This window comes from Eleutherodactylus coqui, chromosome 1 (genome assembly GCF_035609145.1).
Source record: "Eleutherodactylus coqui strain aEleCoq1 chromosome 1, aEleCoq1.hap1, whole genome shotgun sequence".
Taxonomy (NCBI): domain Eukaryota; kingdom Metazoa; phylum Chordata; class Amphibia; order Anura; family Eleutherodactylidae; genus Eleutherodactylus; species Eleutherodactylus coqui.
In genome coordinates, this window is record NC_089837.1 from 476,619,159 (window position 1) to 476,636,337 (window position 17,179).

The 17,179-nt window shown below is 47.6% G+C and overlaps 1 protein-coding gene across 1 annotated transcript in view; it reads right to left on the reverse strand.

Annotated features, from left to right (window-relative positions):
* LOC136586487 (retinol dehydrogenase 16-like) overlaps positions 1-16,762 on the reverse strand; it is a 40,957-nt gene extending 24,195 nt beyond the window's left edge. The window contains exon 1 of the mRNA XM_066584601.1: positions 16,688-16,762. The gene's annotated coding sequence lies outside the window, so the exon portion shown is untranslated. The remainder of the gene's footprint in view (positions 1-16,687) is intronic.
* Positions 16,763-17,179: the final 417 nt, after the last annotated feature.

Below are 17,179 nucleotides of genomic sequence, written 5' to 3' on the forward strand. Positions count from 1 at the left end.
CATACTCAATTGGTTGTCCTGCTAAGGTAAAAAAACTGTCTGGCCTTCCATATTGGGCCGTAATCATGAGCTATGCCAAATACATACCAGGAGTCAGTGTAAAGGGTTGCCGTCTTACCTCTCGCCACTCTACTCGCCTCAGTGAGGGCCTTCAATTCCGCTTATTGTACTGTGACATGCGGAGGCAGAGCTTCTGCTTCTAGGACATCTTGTTGTGTGACCACTGCATATCCGATGTGGAGTCATCAATCCTCACCCTGGTACCATCTGCAAAAAGCTCAACATATGCATTATCAACAGGGGTTCTGGTAACTGTTTGCATATCTGCAGTTTCTTACTGAATTAGTACTAAATAATCGTGCTGATGTTCTATTTCACATGGCTCGGAATCTTGTAGCACAAAATCATTTATATATATTTTTTTTTTTTTTCAAACCCAATAGCTGATCTACAACACCTAGATCATCTATGACCCAGATCACCTATGCCTCCCCCCTTTTGAACCGCAATACTCAATGGAAAAAGAGTCATTGCGTTCAAACTAGTAAACCAAGAGGCACAAAAACAAGCACTTTGTAGGTCAAGGTGACATTGTATGCAGCGAAGTCTGAGCGAAAATCTCCTTAAAAAAATTTTTTTTATTTTTTTTTTTCAGGTCGCAGTTAGCATTTTTTAACACAAGGGGGCGCCACACGATTCAAATTTTACGTCACCCAGTGTAATAGTATTTCAGGGTATGGCTAGCGTTTAGCTTTTACTCTCCTGTCGGAATATAATTATAGCTTCAGTGTAGACTGACACTAGAATATACAAAAGGCTTAAAGAAAAACTAAAGAATACGGATGAATTAACATCCTACTCTGGGCAATTCAGTCCCTCTTTCTTCACATAAAAAGTAAAATTACTTCACCAAATTGCATGAAAAAGTTTGCTGGGTGACTATAGTGAAATTATTCCATCTGTAGGAGCCTTCCGTAACATCATCTGTCTGAGTATCCATTGGAGAAGCGGGCAGTGGAAAACAGAGCCCCTGGGAACATGAGAGAGCGTCCCCTGTCATGTATTCCTGGTCTCTGCCCCCCATGCATCAACTCCAATCTTCCATGCACTATAAACCAGCTTAGTCATCTACTATGTCCCAAGCTGCATCTCCACAAAGGTTTGTTTCCCTGAACTTATCACACATCCAAAGTGGCCACATCTTGGAGTGTAACAAAGGCCGGTCAAACAAAACCTTACTTCAGACAATCATGATGTTAGCACTGGATACAGTGGCATTGGGGAATATAGGCCTCCCAAATGCAGCAAAATGGCCGCCAGAGGCAGAAGGGGGCGGGGCTACAGATCTCCCAGGTGAGGCAAAATGGCTGCCAGAGGACCGGGCGGGGCCAGGGGCAGCAGCACTTCCAGGTGAGGCAAGATGGCCGCTGGAGGAGGAAGGGGCGGGGCCAGGTCCTGTCCCGGATGGGGAGGGACCGGAAGTAACATCACACACCCTGAAAGTGAGCACATGGGGGGAAGTAACTTCAGGGTGGGGGCAGGCCTCACTACATTTACTGCAGGGTCACACTATGTTGGGTTGTAAACATTGCAAGCGCGGCCGCCATTACAGGGAGGGGCTGTAGTCAACACAAAGGCATTACATTGTTCATTAGCAATACACATACCCCACTACATGCTTTCCCCTCTTCAATCTCTTAACTACGTTATACCTCCTCCTAGCAATCTAAAAAACACCTTTCTTTCTGCTGGGCTTCCTACTCATCTTCTGAAAACTTTCTACAGCCTATCTTATCTGTCCATGACGTGACATTTCTTTCTGCAACTTTTCCTGGTCCTTCTCTTTGTATAACATTTCTACATGTTCAGTAAACTCTGCTACCTTCCCTTCAGCAACCAGATCACAAGCTCTATGACCTTTGTCCTTGCTCACTTTGCTCCCCATTCTCTAAACAACCTGCGTCTATGCCTGAACCTTCTTCAAATCCTTCCCATATAACCTCTTTCCCACTCAGAAAAGACAAAGGAAACAGAAAGGGTTAATTGAAAAAGCTTTCAGTTCACTCTCTTACCAGCACCCCTCCCCCAATAATCAACACTGCACATTCTTTCTATAGTACCAGACAGACGGAATTACTGGAGAATACCCACAACGGCTCAAGGTATATATATATATATATATATCCACCTTTATATCAACCCAAGGTATATATCTCATCTACCTTTATATCAACCCAAGGTCTACTAGCAATCCCGAAGAGCACTTCCTGTACACGTCCTAGACAGGACATTTAGCTATACACAGAGACTGACGATTATTTTCAATGATCAAAACCTCAATAATATTCTGGAGAAATCAGCCGTCACAAAGCACGGCTATACCTTTCCACATATGAGAACATAACACGCTCAATCATAAAATGTAAGTATACGTATCATAAATCTTCCTAACCTCACACTAGTATTACCTAGGAGCACGTGTCACTGGCGTGTTCCCTCAGACTTAAACAGCCGAGTCCGCCCTCCCGACACATTAACCCTCACAGAATTTATCTCTTGGTCTTGTATACACAATTTTTAACCGTCTCAGACATAATATACACAGCGTACAAAATACCCCTAGACAGGTAACGTGGTGATTTTTCGAGTGGACAGACCTGTCTTTCAGTGAAGGTCCAGTCTGGATCAGGAACAGGCAGAAAAGCAGTCAGAACCCAGCTTTGACACAGGTAGATAAAGCAATCTTACCGTGTTCTGTAGATTTTCGGGCCCCTGAGTTCTGCGTGCTATCTGCCGGTCTCTGTACGTTCCAGGCTGTAACCTCACAGATCCACTCGCTCACCCAGGGACTCCACTGATCTGGAATATGATTTCTCCAGCAGGCTTTTGGGGTATTTTGTCGCTTCCAAATTGAGTATCGTGTGCACACATCATCGAACCAGATTCAGACACAAATGCTTGTCTAAAACCGGGAGAGTCTCTACCATGTGTAGAGGCTCAAGCCTTTTATTATAACACATGACAACCGCCCTTCAATGGGCGTGCAACAGATTACATCAGTAACATATAAGATTCTCATTTGTCGGATCATATAGAATCCCCCACCTCTCTGCCCACCTCTCTGCCCACCCTCTCTCACGTCCGCCATAGTATGGACTTTGTCTTCTTTAGCATGCAGACAACCTTAAGCAGGTTCTGTATATGTGGCAACTCTTATCAACATGTGCTTAGGCTGAAGGAATTTCTTTGTTGTAGAAGATTCTGTGTAGCTGAAGTCATTGTTTAACTAGCTTGTGTTTGAGGAGTGGAAGGGGGCTAGGTAAACACTCAGTATTAAACACAGGATATACACGACACTATGGCCCTTTAACTCTTAGAGGCTTCTTGTGTAATTCTATGTACTTAGAGCAAATACTATAATTAGATTGTGTGTGTGTCCTTTGAACTCCTCAGAGCTGAAAGTCATTACAACAGCAAAATACATTTGGGTTATATTAATCGATAGACATTTTATAAATAATCATCATGTCTATCACAACGTGTCCTCTCCACGTGTCCGTGGTTATATGCACCTTAACAGTAACCGCGTTGGTGGGAAATGGCCTCACCGCCATCATGTCTTTGGGAAGCCTCTGTTTCCACACCCCAGAGACATACCATTAGCAGCGGTATAGGCAGAGCCCAGAATTCGTAACATTTCAGCCGTAGCATTAGGACAGGCCCCACTAACATATCACTAGCAGCATTATAGGGGGAGCACAGTATTAGTTCCATTTCAGTAATAGTAGCACTCAAGACAGGCCCCAGTAACAATTCCGAAGCAGCAGTATAGGAGGAGCATAGTCTAGGTTCCATTTAAGTAATAGTAGCAGCCTACACAGGCCCCAGGAACAATTCCGAAGCAGCAGTATAGTGGGAGCGCAGTCTTAGTTCCATTTCAGTAGCTGCAGTATAGCCAAGGCCCAAGTTACATTTATGTAGCTAAAGTGTAGGCCAACCCCACACACCTTTCTGTACCATGAGTGCAGGCGAAGAACATAGAAATTGCTATGATTACACTGTAGGTGAGGGCCCAAAAAAATTGGTGTACCAACAGTACTAATGTACCTCAGTAAAAATTGGCCATGCCCAACCAAGATGGCAGGTGAAACCCATTAATCGCTTTGGTTAATGTGGCTTAAGTGGTAACTAGGCCTGGAGGCAGCCCAGTTTAACGAAAAATTGGTTCAAGTTAAAGTTCCAACGCTTTTAAGAGCATTGAAACGTATAAAAATTTTGTAGAAAAATTATATGAGTGAGCTTTGTGGCCCTAAGAAAAATTGCCCGTTCAGCGTGATTACGTGAGGTTTCAGGAGGAGGAGCAGGAGGAGGAGGAGGAATATTATACACAGATTGATGAAGCAGAAATGTCCCCGTTTTGGATGGTGAGAGAGAACTATGCTTCCATCCGCGGGTGCAGCCTACGTATTGCTTAGGTATCGCTGCTGTCCGCTGGTGGAGAAGAGAAGTCTGGGGAAATCCAGGCTTTGTTCATCTTGATGAGTGTTAGCCTGTCGGCACTGTCAGTTGACAGGCGGGTACGCTTATCTGTGATGATTCCCCCAGCCGCACTAAACACCCTCTCCGACAAGACGCTAGCCGCAGGACAAGCAAGCACCTCCAGGGCATACAGCGCGAGTTCAGGCCACGTGTCCAGCTTCGACACCCAGTAGTTGTAGGGGGCAGAAGCGTCACGGAGGACGGTCGTGCGATCGGCTACATACTCCCTCACCATCCTTTTACAGTGCTCCCGCCGACTCAGCCTTGACTGGGGAGCGGTGACACAGTCTTGCTGGGGAGCCATAAAGCTGTCCAGGCCCTTAAAGACTGTTGCACTGCCTGGGCTGTACATGCTGCTCGATCTCCGCACCTCCCCTGCTACCTGGCCCTCGGAACTGCGCCTTCTGCCACTAGCGCTGTCGGATGGGAATTTTACCATCAGCTTGTCCGCCTGGGTCCTGTGGTATAGCAACACTCTCGAACCCCTTTCCTCTTCGGGAATGAGAGTGGGAAGGTTCTCCTTATAGCGTGGGTCGAGCAGTGTGTACACCCAGTAATCCGTAGTGGCCAGAATGCGTGTAACGCGAGGGTCACGAGAAAGGCATCCTAACATGAAGTCAGCCATGTGTGCCAGGGTACCTGTACACAACACATTGCTGTCCGCACTAGGAAGATCACTTTCAGGATCCTCCTCCTCCTCCTCCTCCTCCTCCTCCTCAGGCCATACACGCTGAAATGATGACAGGCAAGCAGCATGGGTACCGTCAGCAGTGGGCCAAGCTGTCTCTTCCCCCTCCTCCTCATCCTCCTCATGCTCCTCCTCCTCCTCCTGAATGCGCTGAGATATAGACAGGAGGGTGCTCTGACTATCCAGCGACATACTGTCTTCCCCCGGCTCTGTTTCCGAGCGCAAAGCGGCTGCCTTTATGCTTTGCAGGGAACTTCTCAAGATGCATAGCAGAGGAATGGTGACGCTAATGATTGCAGCATCGCCGCTCACCACCTGGGTAGACTGCTCAAAGTTTCGAAGGACCTGGCAGATGTCTGCCAACCAGGCCCACTCTTCTGAAAAGAATTGAGGAGGCTGACTCCCACTGCGCCGCCCATGTTGGAGTTGGTATTCCACTATAGCTCTACGCTGCTCATAGAGCCTAGCCAACATGTGGAGCGTAGAGTTCCACCGTGTGGGCACGTCGCACAGCAGTCGGTGCACTGGCAGATTAAACCGATGTTGCAGGGTGCGCAGGGTGGCAGCGTCCGTGTGGGACTTGCGGAAATGTGCGCAGAGCCGGCGCACCTTTACAAGCAGGTCTGACAAGCAAGGGTAGCTTTTCAGAAAGCGCTGAACCACCAAATTAAAGACGTGGGCTAGGCATGGCACGTGCGTGAGGCTGCCGAGCTGCAGAGCCGCCACCAGGTTACGGCCGTTGTCACACACGACCATGCCCGGTTGGAGGCTCAGCGGCGCAAGCCAACGGTCGGTCTGCTCTGTCAGACCCTGCAGCAGTTCGTGGGCCGTGTGCCTCCTATCTCCTAAGCTGAGTAGTTTCAGCACGGCCTGCTGACGCTTGCCCACCGCTGTGCTGCCACGCCGCGCGACACCGACTGCTGGCGACGTCCTGCTGCTGCTGACACATCTAGATTGCGAGACAGAGGTTGCGGAGGAGGAGGAGGAGGAGGGTGCTTTAGTGGAGGAAGCATACACCTCCGCAGATACCACCACCGAGCTGGGGCCCGCAATTCTGGGGGTGGGTAGGACGTGAGCGGTCCCAGGCTCTGACTCTGTCCCAGCCTCCACTAAATTCACCCAATGTGCCGTCAGGGAGATGTAGTGGCCCTGCCCGCCTGTGCTTGTCCACGTGTCCGTAGTTAAGTGGACCTTGCCACTAACCGCATTGGTGAGGGCGCGTACAATGTTGCGGGAGACGTGGTCGTGCAGGGCTGGGACGGGACATCGGGAAAAGTAGTGGCGACTGGGAACTGAGTAGCGCGGGGCCGCCGCCGCCATCATAGCTTTGAAAGCCTCCGTTTCCACAACCCTATACGGCAGCATCTCAAGGCTGATAAATTTGGCTATGTGGACGGTTAACGATTGAGCGTGCGGGTGCGTGGCGGCGTACTTTCGCTTGCGCTCCAACACTTGCGCTAGCGACGGCTGGACTGTGCGGTGCGAGACATTGGTGGATGGGGCCGAGGACAGCGGAGGTGAGGGTGTGGGTGCAGGCCAGGAGACGGTAGTGCCTGTGTCCTCAGAGGGGGGTTGGATCTCAGTGGCAGGTTGGGGCACAGGGGGAGAGGCAGCGGTGCAAACCAGAGGCGGTGAACGGCCTTCGTCCCACCTTGTGGGGTGCTTGGCCATCATATGTCTGTGCATGCTGGTGGTGGTGAGGCTGTTGGTGGTGGCTCCCCGGCTGATCTTGGCGCGACAAAGGTTGCACACCACTGTTCGTCGGTCGTCAGGCGTCTCTGTGAAAAACTGCCAGACCTTAGAGCACCTCGGCCTCTGCAGGGTGGCATGGCGCGAGGGTGCGCTTTGGGAAACAGTTGGTGGATTATTCGGTCTGGCCCTGCCTCCACCCCTGGCCACCGCACTGCCTCTTGCAACCTGCCCTGCTGCTGCCCTTGCCTGCCCCTCTGAAGACCTGTCCTGAGTAGGCATTGCACACCAGGTGGGGTCAGTCACCTCATCGTCCTGCTGCTCTTCCTCCGAATCCTCTGTGCGCTCCTCCCTCGGACTTACTGCCCTTACTACTACCTCACTGCAAGACAACTGTGTCTCATCGTCATCGTCCTCCTCACCCACTGAAAGGTCTTGAGACAGTTGCCGGAAGTCCCCAGCCTCATCCCCCGGACCCCGGGAACTTTCCAATGGTTGTGCATCAGTGACGATAAACTCCTCTGGTGGGAGAGGAACCACTGCTGCCCAATCTGAGCAGGGGCCCGAGAACAGTTCCTGGGAGTCTGCCCGCTCCTGAGCATGTGTCATTGTAGTGGAGTGAGGAGGCTAGGAGGAAGGAGGAGCAGCAGACAGAGGATTCGGATTTGCAGCACTGGACGGCGCAGAACTCTGGGTGGATGATAGCTTGCTCGAAGCACTTTCTGCCATCCACGACAGGACCTGCTCACACTGCTCATTTTCTAATAAAGGTCTCCCGCGTGGACCCATTAATTGGGCGATGAATGTGGGGACGCCAGAAACGTGCCTCTCTCCTAATCGCGCAGCAGTCGGCTGCGACACACCTGGATCAGGAGCTCGGCCTGTGCCCACACCCTCACTTGGGCCTACGCGTCCTCGGCCACGTCCACGTCCTCTAGGCCTACCCCTACCCCTCAGCATGCTGTATTACCAGTGATTTCCAAGCCAGGAAAGAAATTGGCGCAAGCCTGCAGCCAAAATAGAATTTTTTCCCTTGTTTTTCAAAGGACAAGCCACACTGCGTGTATTCAATGAATACTACTAAGTTTAATAACTGTGTTGTGGCCCTGCATATGTGTCAGAGAACTGCAGTGATGCAAAGTTATTCGCTACAGCAGATCAGGGATTTCCCATGCAGGAAAAAAATTGGCGCAAGCCTGCAGCCAAAATAGAATTTTTTCCCTTGTTTTTCAAAGGACAAGCCACACTGCGTGTATTCAATGAATACAACTAAGTTTAATAACTGTGTTGTGGCCCTGCAAATGTGTCAGAGAACTGCAGTGATGCAAAGTTATTCGCTACAGCAGATCAGGGATTTCCCATGCAGGAAAAAAATTGGCGCAAGCCTGCAGTAAAACGTAGCTGGCTGCGTCTGATTTTTTTTAATGTTCTGCATGCAGCACACACGTACCCAGAGCACTGAGGACTGTCAGAGGCAGGCGAAATAGAATTTTTTCCCTTGTTTTTCAAAGGAAAAGCCACACTGCGTCTATTCAATGAATAATGTATGTCTTCTGGCCCTGCCTACACAATTCTATCCCTGTAGTATTAATGCCGGGTGCAATGGTCTGCACAGCCGGTTTTGAGAAAAAAAAAAAAATATGCAACACTGCTAACAGCAGCCTGGACAGTACTGCACACGGATAGATGTGGCCCTAGAAAGGACCGTTGGGGTTCTTGAAGCCTACACTCACTGCTAACACTCTCCCTGCCTAACCACCACTTCTGTCCCTATTGCAGGGCGCAATGCTCTGCAGATCCAATTTTGAAAAAAAAAAAAAAAATACAGTGCTAACACAGTACTGCACACTATTAGATGTGGCCCTGAGAAGGACCGTTGGGGTTCTTGAAGCCTACACTAACTCCTAACACTCTCCCTACAGCAGCTCCAGCACGATACCACTGTCCCTCAGCTAACTCACAAGGCATCTGAGCCGAGCCGCGGGAGGGGCCGATTTTTATACTCGGGTGACATCAGATCTCCCCAGCCACTCACAGCAGGGGGGTGGTATAGGGCTTGAACGTCACAGGGGGAAGTTGTAATGCCTTCCCTGTCTTTCAATTGGCCAGAAAAGCGCGCTAACGTCTCAGAGAGGAAACTGAAAGTAACCGGAACATCGCGTGGTACTCGTTACGAGTAACGAGCATCCCGAACACGCTAATATTCGCCCGAGCATCAAGCTCGGACGAGTACGTTCGCTCATCTCTAGTTTTCAGCCATCCACCAGGGCAGGGGCGTAGCTAAAGGCTCATGGGCCTCCGTGCTAAAGTTTATTTGGGGCCTCCCAACTTCTCTTAAGCCCCCTTAAGCTCCTGTGCCCCAATGCTAAACTTGTAACAGGGCCCCTAACTATAATGCTTTATTCATAGTACTGGGCTGCCTATATGGAGAAGAAAAGCCTTATGGGCCCCCTAAGGCTCCTGGGGTGCAACCGCATCCCCTATAGTTACACCAGTGTACCAGGGTAAAAATTATTAGATTTTTGGGGGTCTGACTGTTGGGATCCCGACTGATCCCAAGAACAGGGGTCCAGTCAGTCCAAGTGAATAGAGCAAAGCTCAAGCAGGTGCACATTGCTCCATTCATTTCAATTATGTTATTGTTAGCTGTTTAGTCGTTCACGATCCTCAGCGATCGTAAAGGCGTCCTCCCTCCATGTTTTTCGGTTTTGTACTGCTTCTTTCAGTTGTGTGATATCCATGCCAATATCAGCTCTGACAGTATCGGCCATCGTGTTCTTTGGCGGCTGGGTCTTCTTTTGACACTGATCTGTCCAAGCATTATAGATTCTAGTGACTCTGCTCTAGTCTGAGCCCGGCCATCTTACCCCCCAGTGATATATCGGGTCTAATATAATTTAGGACTAATGATAGCATCAGAGATTGATTAATTCAAGAGCTTCAGTCATTTTGGGAGCTCTCATTGAAATAGATGTGTCTGTGTGACCTCCGTTCACTCAGCGACCGATCGGACCCCCGTTATTGGAATTGGTGTGGGTCCCTGCGGTTGGAACCTCCACTGATCTATCTTTTTCACACCACTCCAGTGGATGGGTGAAAAGTTGTAAATATATTAAGTCTCCGAAATACCCCATTAAGGGGAACATCTTCACAAATAGGTCAGGTGTAGTCAGTGATATCTTTGGATGGTGGGAGGTGAGAGTGGGAAAATGAATGCAAATTACTAGGAGTTTCAAAATATGGGGTAAAAAACACATAAGATGAAATGGAAACACTTTTATATTTTGATGCAGAGCACACTCTTTAGTCCAAAGGCCCCTTAAAATGAACCTGTCAAGTTCATGCTGTTGGAACCACGGGCTGCATGAACCCAGGACAGGTACGCACAACACCCCCATGTTAGTGTTATTCTGAAATGCTGCAGAATTTCAAAGTAAACTTACTTAGTTTGACTCTGAATGGAACACGTCAGTCAGTGAAGCAGGCCGGACCGGTCTCTCACCAACATGTTGACTGACAGCTCTGTCACTGCTTGTGTATCGGAAGTGAGCTGTCAGTCAACATGCTGCGTACCTGTCAACAGTGCATTTGTGTCCGGGGTTCATGCTGCCCATGGTTCGGGACCACACCTTTAATCAGTCTCCAAGCTTAGTCCTAAATACTAGTGCTGTGCCTAAAAGAGTAGTTGATAAGAATTACCACAATCCACAGCCCCTATGAGCTGCAAGAAGAGTTCAAAAGAAATAGAAGCAATTGCACTTACATGACAGCAGTCCCACTTTTGCACATCTGAACTTGTCCTCCTCCTAAACTGCTGGACTAGGCCTCCAGCCCACTATTCACTAGCACATCAGTCTTCCTGGTGGAACAGCTCCCCCTAGTGTTTTCCAAGGAGAGGAGCAGTAGCACTTTCCTTTTAAAGAGTAACTGTACTTTTTAAAAACCGGTAACATGTCAGAGCGATTTGCTGAGACCCCCACTGATCACTGAAATGAGGTGGTTACAGAACTCACCGGACCGCTGGGCCCCTTCAGCTGTCTTCACTGCCTGTCGGTTTCTCTTGGCATGCAGATGTCTATATAAGTTTATGCATGTGTCTTCAGACAGCAAAGACAGCTGGAGGGCCACAGCGCTCGGGTGAGTGGTGCAGCTATCTTGTTTCAATGTTCAGTGGGGTCTCAGCTCCCAGACCCTCATTCATGAAAACGTTTTACATGTCACTCTGAAAACAAAGATCTGGTACCGTGTTAGCCAGTAGCGCAAAATGTGATTGTTCTCAGTAAGAGAAACGACGTAGTCTTGTAGATATGATACCTTTTAATGGCTAACAAAAATACATGATGTAATAATAGCGAGCTTTCGTACCAACGCAGGGTACTTCTTCCGGCTAACGGATTGGATCTGAAGAGGCATGCATATTTATCTAATTCCCAAAGGACTTTGCCTAAAGAACCCAACTCTGCACACTTACAACACTCGTTATGCACAACGTCTTTGCCACAGGACTTCTGAGAGACTGCGGAATCACCTTATCCATGTCTTCTACAGCAACAAGAATAAGGCCCTTATGGACATACAAACTTTAAGAAATACACTTACAGAGGACGTGAACCTGGAAATGCAACACTTTTATACAACACTACGATGCTGCCTTATTCAGAACAAGGAAAAGAAACTCCAGAGACTTCGACTCAGAGCAGGCCTGTACCCAAACACGGATCAGGAGCACCCCGAGTCTGGCAGGAGGGAACAGAACCCCCAACGGGACACGGACAAAGGTAAAGCCAGCTGTGTTATCAATCTGTCATCTCACAACCCCAGTAATGTGGAGCTCAGTGTCCTCTCCAGGGGACTTTCATTCTGTCCCACTAAAACGCTTGACAAAACAGAACTTTGTAGTGACATGGAGGAATATTTCAGAAGACTAAGACTGAAAGAATTCTTTCATGATAAAGAGGACACAGTCCTTTCAAGCACACAAACACAGGATAAACTTGGGGCCAAAAAGAAGTCTGATTGGACACCCCCTCCTGGCCGGAATCGCACTTTGGACAAATACATAGACACCTTTAGGCATGCAGTGCAATCCACTATACTGGACAAGCATGGAAGTGAAACATTTAATATCAATATGCAGGAAAGAAGGGCCATCCATGCTCTTAAGAGCAACAAGGAAATCACCATTAAGCCTGCAGATAAGGGTGGTGCTATAGTCCTCATGAACACATCGGACTACAAAAAGGAAGCAAACAGACAGCTGACGGACACCAGATACTACACCAAACTGAATCAAGACCCGACTCAGAAATATGTGAGGGAATTGAGAAGGGTCATTAGAAGCCTGTCTGTGGGCTCCACAAAACTTCTGGACTTGATACCGGAGGACCCCAAGGTGGGAACATTCTACATGCTTCCAAAACTACACAAAGCTGGCAACCCAGGAAGGCCGATTATCTCAGGTGTGGGAACCCTCACTGAAGGAATCTCGGGATGGGTGGAAGGCATCCTCAAACCACTGGTGAGAAACACAACCAGCTACCTGCAAGACACCACGGACCTACTGAACAAACTGTCAACCGTAGGTCCCCTCCCCAATGGCACCATCCTGGCCACTATGGATGTGGAATCCTTATATTCCAACATCCCACATGAGGATGGACTGACTGCCTGCCAGGCGCACCTTGAGGCCAATGGGGTCGCCTCTGATGCAGTGCTGCAACTCACAAGATTCATTCTCACACACAATTATTTCTCCTTTGGCAAAGAGAAATTCCTGCACCTCACAGGGACTGCCATGGGCAGTAAAATGGCACCGCAATATGCCAACCTTTTTATGGCAAAACTGGAGAGTGACTTTCTGGCCTCTTGCCCCAGCAAACCATTGGCCTACTTCCGCTACATTGATGACATCATAATCATCTGGACCAACACCGAACAAGAATTAATAGAATTCCATGAAAGATTCAATACGTTCCACCCCACCATAAAACTGACATTAAGCTACTCAGATACAGAAATCAACTTTTTGGACACCACCATAAAAATTTCAAACAACTCAATACAGACATCCCTATACCGAAAACCGATTGATCGGCCCACATACCTCAGATGGGACAGTTTCCATCCTAAACACATCAAAAAGTCCATTGTCTACAGCCAGGCCATCAGGTATAACCAGATCTGCTCCAACCCAACGGACAGAGAGGAACATTTGTACCATCTTAAAAGAACATTTATAAATCAGGGCTACCATCCCACCTCAATTGATGACCAAATCACCAGAGCCACCAGGATACCCAGAAATCAACTACTCCAATACAAGGAGAAGGAAAGAAACAATCGTGTGCCTCTAGTAGTGACCTACAATCCGCAACTAGAGATACTAAGGAAAACCGCAAGAAAACTCCACCATACCCTGCACAAGGATGACCGTCTGAAAACCATATTCCCGGACCCTCCGCTTCTGTGTTACAGGCAACCTCCTAACTTGAGGAACTTTATAATCAGGAGTGCACTACCCTCTGACACACAAAAAGGAACTTATCCCTGTAATGTAAGGAGCTGTAAGACCTGCTCACATATACTGACTGCGGACAGGATACAAATCCCCAACACACAGCAGGACTATAAGATCCCAGGGACATTTACGTGTTCCTCGTCCAATGTTGTGTACCTGATCATGTGCAGTAAATGTACTGTTGGGGGTCTTTATGTTGGGGAAACAGGACAGAAACTGAGAGCCAGGATGAGATCTCATCGCCATACAATTGAACACAGAAAAAGAGAATTGCCTGTGGCCGAACACTTCTCTAACCATGGACATGACATAGGAGATATGAGAGTTTTGATATTGAAGGGTGGTTTCAAGTCACAAAACCACAGAAGAATTTGGGAATATAAATTGATAACAACCTTTGACACGCTGAATACTGGCTTAAATTATTCCCCAGGATTTATGCGTGAATGGGAAGTGTGAGACTTGATTGCACAGATAAGACCCCCATCAACAGTAATTCAGGGACCATAAACTTTCACTCCCTTATCAGTGCTTAGCTAAGAATGTTTGTATATCTCTTGTAGAAAGTCAAGCCTGCTGACCTCCCCCCCTCCAACAGTAATTTAGGGACCATAAAACTTTCACTCCGCTATCAGTGCCTAGACAAAAAAAGTTTGTTTGTTGTTGCAGAATTCCTTTTAAGTGAGAACCAATCACATCCATGTCTGTGCCTTGCCATAAGTATGTATGTTATAAGTGTGTATAAATATGCATGCCTCTTCAGATCCAATCCATTAGCCGGAAGAAGTACCCTGCGTTGGTACGAAAGCTCGCTATTATTACATCATGTATTTTTGTTAGCCATTAAAAGGTATTATATCTACAAGACTACGTCGTTTCTCTTACTGAGAACAATCACATGTCACTCTGACACGCCAAAAGTTTTTTTTAAATGCAGTTATTATTTAAAGGGTATTCCAATCTGGGCTTTTCATACTGGAGATGGGAAAGCGCTGAAATACTTAGCTCTGAAACAGTCGAGCGCTTCAGTCCAGCGCCGTTTCTGTAGCGGCCCCTACAGTGAATAGGAGCTACACAAACAGTGCTGGTCTGACGTACTCGAGCGTCGTTACGGATGCGTCAATACCAAATATGTGCGATTCTTTTATGCTAATATAAGAAAAAGCATTTAAAAAAGTGTTTTTAACTTTTTTTTTACATTTTTTTTTTTTGATCTTTATTTTTCTCTTTTTTTTTTTTTTTTTTTTTTTTTACAACAACTATGTTGTTTCACCACAGCACTTATGATCGCTGTGATAAGGCATGGCAGGGCTACTGTCCTGCCATACCTTATCGCTTATTACAGCGATCTTAGGCTATGGCAATACAGGACGCCGTTATCTGGCGTCCTGTGTTGCCATAGCAACCAGCCGGGCTCTCGCGATGTTATCGCGAGAGCCGGCTGGTTGTCACAAAGGGAACGCGCTCCCTCTGTAAACCCTTTTCTTCCCACGATCTACTTATATCGCGGCAGGGAAGGGGATAACGGCAGGTGGGTGCAACTCTGATGCCCCCCACCGTCGCAGCGGGGTGCTGGCTATCAATGACAGACGGCTCCCGCTGCTGGATAGCACGAGATCTGCTCTGATCTCGCGCTATCCCTATGACGTAAGGGTGCGTCATTTTGCGGGAAGTACCCCGCTCCGATGACGTACCCTTATGTCATGGGGCAGGAAGGGGTTAAAGTACTGAGATATACTGGGACCACACATAAGACAAATGGGATCCCAGGACTCACACAGTCGTTATATGCAAACCAAAAGGGCTACGGGCAGGAACATGAGATGGTTCAGAATCGGGAAAGGTGCAAGCTAAGGTTGCATCCAAGGCCTCATGTCCAGCCGTTTTTTTACCGCCTATTACGTATGTGTTGCACAGCCACGGGATCCTCAGTGAATGGAGTCAATGGATTTTTGTTAAGCGTTGATATGTGTAAGGGAAAAAAAAAAATAAATAAATAAATCGCAGCATGCTCTATTTTACCTTGTATTACGTGCGTGCAGCCCTATTGATCTCTACAGGTGCGTTTAAATAATCAATTCCAAAGCATTGCTTACGCATGCCTGTGAAACGCATGTTGCTAGGATACATACAATGTAGTGATAAAAAGAAAAAAAGGAAGAAACTGTTCTTTTTTTTGCGTGCATATTAAAACGCGGTGCATGCAGAGTACATTCCCAGCCATATGCATGCAAAAAAAAAAAAAAACCACGCACATACTCGACCATACACGGGGAAAAGATACAATACGCAGGGATACACAGCTAATTACACACGGCGTTTTACGCATACACCAGTGGACATGAGACCTTATCCCATGCATTGTTCAATTTTGCTGCAGAGGCAATCTTGAGGCAATGCTAGTTAGATGAATCCAACATCAGAATCCAGATCGGTGGAAGAAACCTCAACAATCTCAGATCTGCAGATGATAAAAAAAACTTGCTGGCAGAAAGTCAGGAAGATCTTGAAAAACTGATACTTAGGCCTCATGTCCACAGGCAAAAGATGATTTTAAATCCGCAGCGGATCACCCGCATGCGGATCCGCATCCCATAGGGATGCATTGACCACCCGCGGGTAGATAAATACCCGCGGATGGTCAATAAAAGTGACTTTTTAAAAATCCAGAGCATGAAAAAAAAAAAAAAAAATGGACATACTCCATTTTCGTGCGGGTCTCCCATGGGGACGGCTCCCGCAGGCTTCTATTGAAGCCTATGGAAGCCGTCCGGATCCGCGGAAGACCTAAAATAAGAATATACTCACCTGCCCGGGATCTTCCCTTCATCGCATCTTTTTTCTTCGGGCCGGCGTGCCGTGCACATCCGCCGGGCCAAAGAAAAAAGATCCGGCCACGACGGAGAGAAGATGAAGCCGCGAAGAAGGGAAGATCCGGAGCCTGCGTAGAGGTGAGTAATTGCTATTTTCAACGCTCATGTCCGCGGGGCAGGAGGGACCCGCTACGGATTCTACATGGAGAATCCATAGCGGGCCTGATTTTCCCCGTGGACATGAGGCCTAAAAGTTAAAGGAGGAAGTGAAAAAGCAGGCCTATACTTAAATATTGTAAGAAAGTGAGAATGAACCCATTGAAATCAATATACGTATCATCACCATCTGTGTGTATTTTTACATGATCTCAATACATACAGTATCTGTCTGTTACATTAGTATAGACACATGAACCTTAGGCATTGCTACATAAAGCTCACCTCTATATATGAGGATTCTATAGGAGATCCCGTCCGGCACACGTTCACTTCTCACTGGGAGCACAGAGGGGTGTGCTCTTATAAGTCACAGCTGCAGCAGAAATGGGAGGGGTATAGCTTTAGGGAAGTGATGTGTGGTAACTTGTAGACACGTTCCAAACTTGTCAAAGCAATACTACGGTGGTTCTGAAGCCTCCATGCCATCTCCAACTTACCTATATCCCTGGCCTGCGATTCATCCAACTATATTACATCAATTGGATGAATATGCTTGCGATTTTTGAAGAAATTGATATATAAAGTTCTTGGAAGTCATTTACGTGCATGGTTTGTTTACGGTTTGCACTTATAAAAGAGCAGCATGCAGGACCCCATGACAACACTTCCAGGCTAGGAGGGAAACTGTGAGAGGTTATAAATAGAGATGAGCGATTCATCACTCTGTCCCCCCTGCTCCTCCCTGCCCACTCCCGCCACTCACCGCTCTCCCCC